Source organism: Condylura cristata, unplaced genomic scaffold (genome assembly GCF_000260355.1).
Source record: "Condylura cristata isolate star-nosed mole 26May11 unplaced genomic scaffold, ConCri1.0 scaffold00040, whole genome shotgun sequence".
Classification (NCBI taxonomy): domain Eukaryota; kingdom Metazoa; phylum Chordata; class Mammalia; order Eulipotyphla; family Talpidae; genus Condylura; species Condylura cristata.
In genome coordinates this window covers 2,876,415-2,881,106 of record NW_004567141.1, presented here as the reverse complement: position 1 = coordinate 2,881,106, position 4,692 = coordinate 2,876,415, and positions in this window count along the sequence as shown.

The window sequence follows — 4,692 nt, the reverse complement described above, 5'->3', positions numbered from 1 at the left end:
TATTTTAAAAGGAAAATATTACAATGCGAATAGCAGTTATAGTCTTTTTAGTATTTAAAGTTCATATAAAATTTGGAAAATTATCATGAACATACAGAGTTAAAAGTAGGTAAATTTTTACAATTGGATTTTACAGTTTTATGACTTTGAATTTTCAATTTTACAATTGAACTGATGAAGTAAGGAAAGTTATTTTGATAGACATTCTTGTCTGAGGGTGAAGATTGTATATTCTCAGTCTAGAGTGACTCTTCTTGAAGTTGAAGCATATTTGCAGCAAAAATATACTATATATTTTTCTGAATACTTTTGTGGATTTCAAGATACATTTTACTTGGATAATATTGAATACAAGTGAGAGTAGAACTTCCTAAATTCATGTGTATTTAAAATAACCCAAGAAAATGAGATATTGAATCAAATGAGTGCTGAAATTGGCCTGAAGATTTCTCTTCCCTTAAAAATAAGGTAATTACATAAACGATTATTGTATCTCAGTGACTTTGAGTTTGTGATGTGATTAAAATTTATATTGTGTTTAACAAGCTCATTTACATAATTTATACAATTACATCATTTTTTAAAAATTGAAAAATAAGTAACATTAAGTATAGTTTTCACCCGTGGAAGGAGCACCAAGTTTAGTTCTCATAAGAATTCCTCCTGACAGCTGGGCCCTGCTTCGGACTGTCTTCCAGAGAAGCCCTGGGTCCTGTCAGGGACCATGCCTGCCCTATTTCCTTCCTCCCTTTGGGCTGCCTTGTTCCTTTTATCACTTGAATTTCTCCTCTTAGAAATCAACTTCAGAGTGAGCCAGTCTCCAGCTCTCCCTCACTAGCTGTTTTAAAGATGAGCTTATAAACCACTCTAAGGGTTTCCTATTAAGCACATTGGGAAACATTCAGAATCATAAATAAAAATGTCAGATGTGAGGAAATTGCCAAGGTTTAGGAAAACCCATGAGGTTGTTTCTGTTTTTGTCATCAACTAGAATTCCTGGTCTTTTGCTAGAAGTCTCTCTCTGAGGTCTTTGTTCAAGACCCCCACCCCCCAGTATGACAGATGGGGCTCACGAAACACCTCTCCTTCAGACACCATCAGGCCTTTAGGGTCTGAGAGACACTTCCCAGCTCTGGCCGTGGTGGTGCTCCTGGGCCTGTCAATGTGAGGAATGTGGTGGGTGTTCACCTGCCTCTGTGGGAGCTATGGTCTGAGCACTCCCCTTTTGTGGGTGCAGCTCAGATTCCTGAAAAGGATTCTAGGAAACCAGGTCTGAAGTGAAGGCCTCTAACGAGATGGGTGAAGGGGTGGAGAGCTTTGGTTGATGGATCACTTCTTAGGGACTGTTTCAGGGAAGCCATTTGATGCTGAGGGCAAACTGGCTAAGTGTGGAAGGGACACACCGCCAGTTGTCTCCAGGAAGGGGCCTCCCTCCTGCCCCGCGCTGAGAGAGGGCAGGGTGCGCTGGTGGGCGAGGGACCTCCGCCACACACGCACGCACCCACGCACCACCCCCAGAGCCGACGGCCCCTCCCACGGACACCCAAGTGTGCATGGCGCCCGGGCAGGGCATGAGGAAGGAGCTCAGCAGCATTGGGCAATCGCGCCCTTTCCCAGGAAGGAGGTGCTGGCTTGCTCACAGGGCGCGTCCCTGCTCCAGGGAGTCTGGGCTCACCTGGTTTCTCTCAGAGCCTTGGACACAGGAGCCGGCTTGCAGCCTGGAGCCGGCCCCTCCTGGCGCGGTGCGGGACCCCAGGCTGTCCTGGGCTGTCCGGGAGGCAGAGCCCAGCCTTGCCATCCGCGGGGCGGGCGCGCCCTCTAGTGTGCGCAGCGGGCGGCTGGAGGCGGAGGGTGGGCAGAGCCTGGAACTGAGGCGAGTTGAGGGGCGGCTGAGCCTGAGCTGTGGGCTGGGACGCCCGGGACCCACAGGTAGCGTGAGTGAGCGTGCGAGTGCTTCTTCCTGAAAAAGCTCTCTCCTGTCGAAGAGACTGGACACTTATCAGGTTATAACGTTAATGGATGGAGAAAGCTCCACTCACACCCCTCTTGAACTTCCTCCAAATAGGACAACTTTCCTTAGCTAAACTCTTCTAAATGGGTTTGGTTCTGCTACGCCTGTATCTTGCATTCTGAGGCTGGGGGGTCTTGGGGTTACCTCTCTCCAATTTCTTTCCATCTATGGAGCCTGGAATCTCTGTCTGCTACATCTCATTGCCTCTTATTCTAATAAGTCCTTTTTATTTTATTTTATTATTTTTTAATAATAGTTTATTTTTACATCATTTTGTACATTTTTTTTTATCTCATGTGTAATCCCCGTGGGTTTCCCATCACCGAGTCACCCGTGTGCCATCACCATAGAAATCCTTTTTATTTAAGTTACAGAATTTTAATTCAGGGATGTGAGCCCTGGTGGCTAAACCTTGGCTTGGCATTTGCGAGTGGGGTGGGGGTGGAGACACCAGCAGCCCTCCCCCTGGTGTGATCAGGACCTGGGTTTGCAATTTCAGCTGAGTGATGTGGCAAACACAGGTGAGCATTTGCCATATCGACACCCTCTGACTCAAGCAGGGCTGGGACGAAGCCCTCCCTGCCGCTATTTGTGCCTCACTGCTCCGAGCCTCTGTGCTCATTTCTATAAAATGGGACTAAGGATACCTTCTAGGAATTTAGCAAGGCTCACGCATAGGTTGCAATGGTAGATGGAACAGTACTTCCTATTGAGGGCTTATTCCTAACACCTACTCTTGGATTTCGGAAATTGTTACTATATGCTGGAAGCCTAAGAGGAGGCGCTGACTTTTACAGGGACCCAGCGCTCCCAGGGAATAGGAGTCTGGGAACAGGAGATGTTAGGACCGTGACCCTGGTGAGGTCAGTGCTAGCGGAGGTGTCAGCATTCTCATCCTCACCGAGCACCTGCAAGTCTTGTGCTGGCCCACAGGATGGGAGGCAGGTGGACAGGGGCCAGTGCACTGGGTGGGCCTCATGGGTGATGAATGGTCGGGTAACTGTCCGTGTCTCTCTCAGGGCTGATGCCCATGCTCTCCCATCGGCTGTGGGACCACGTGAGGATGCTGCTGTGGTTTCTTGTCTTCTCTGCTCTGGCTCTCGGAGCCTGGGGTGAGTTCCCTTTGATTGAGTCAGAGATGCTTTTGGCATCAGAATCCCTGCCTGGTTTAACCTGTATGTCATGCTCTCCAGACTCAGTTCTCCCACCTCTCCCCACCCCCTCGGTCTTGTTCCTCTCATAGCCCAACTCCCCTCCCCTGCTGAGATGGCTCCATCTTCAGCAAACTCTCCAGCCAGCCAGCACACCTTGGCCTCAGAAGGAAACGCTCTCAGAATCATGGAGGCCACTCTCAGTGACCTTCTCTGACAGGGAAACATGGTCCATGTTATGGCAGTAACTTGTCCAAGGCCATCTGATCGCTTTGGGGAAGCTACATGGTTATGAACATGGCGCCAGGGTCAGGCAGCCTGGGCTAGGATCCAGGTCAACAGCTGAAAACATGTGTGGTCTTTGACAAGTGGCATGATCTCTCTGGGCCTCAGTTTCCCTTCTTCTTTGCCTACCTCATAAAGTTGTTCTTTGCCACAAACTTTGTGCCCTTGACATGCTGTGAGCAACAGAGATGGGCTGTGAAGCTGGTGTTGGTGACACTCTATAGGTTACTGCTCCTGGGAACCCTGGTACTCATTAGCGCGCTGAGGCATAGGCCACTATGGCAATGAACCCTCTATTAATCCTGCCTAAAATATCTAGTTGTGAGTGATCTTCAAGTTTCTGTTTTGAGAACCTTGCCTGCATTAATCGGAGCTTAATGCACGGATGAGTGTTACCACACTGATGACACCTGGGTACGTGACACTCTGATTTATTAACAGGTGGACAGGGCAGGCAGCTGCTCAGATGAGGGGGCAGGAGAGCCCTGGATGGGAAGGGGGTTAGAGGAGAGGAAGGGCGGGGATCCCTGGCAGCTGAGAGAGGCAGGGCAGGTGCACACATCTGTGCGTCCCCTCCTAGAGGAAGTCAGGGGCCTGGGAGGAGAGGGTGGGCTGTGGGCGGGGGGGCCCCACTCTGAGCTGGTCCAGGTATTCTCCAAGGATCACCAAATGCCATCTTCCTCCATAGGCGACTCCCCACAGTTCCTGCTGAACGAGACCCAAGCCAGAGGATTGTCGAAGGAGCTTTGGGACCTGTTTGTTGGCATTGAACATCTGATATACAAGGGCCGCAGTGGTGAGGTGGCTTGGGGGTTGGCTGGGGCTCCGTAGGCTGCCGGAAATGTTTCCCAGGCTTCGTTATAGCTGGGCTGGGTGCTGGGGGTGGTGTGGGATCCCACCAGGGGCATTGCCAGGGACTCATATGGGGGCTTGTTCTGAGTCCTCAGGCAAAATTCGCTTCCTGGAAGGGGGAAGAACACCTGGGGGTGAAGACATGCACCTCACCTCCCCCAGCCTCTAGTTCTGTAAGGAGTGGGCAGACACTGTTCTTTGGGGGGCTCCTGGTTGCTCTCTGGGTTGAGGAGCGACAAGGAGCCCTCAGAGACTCTGGACCCGTGTGCAGCTCTCATGGCGTGTTTCCATCTGGAGAGAGCCAGGGAACCAGTATTCATGGGGCTGCCTGTGGGCCTCCGGCCTGGGAGTCCCTAGTTTGAGGACAGTGACAGGGCTTTCCTCAGAAAGTCA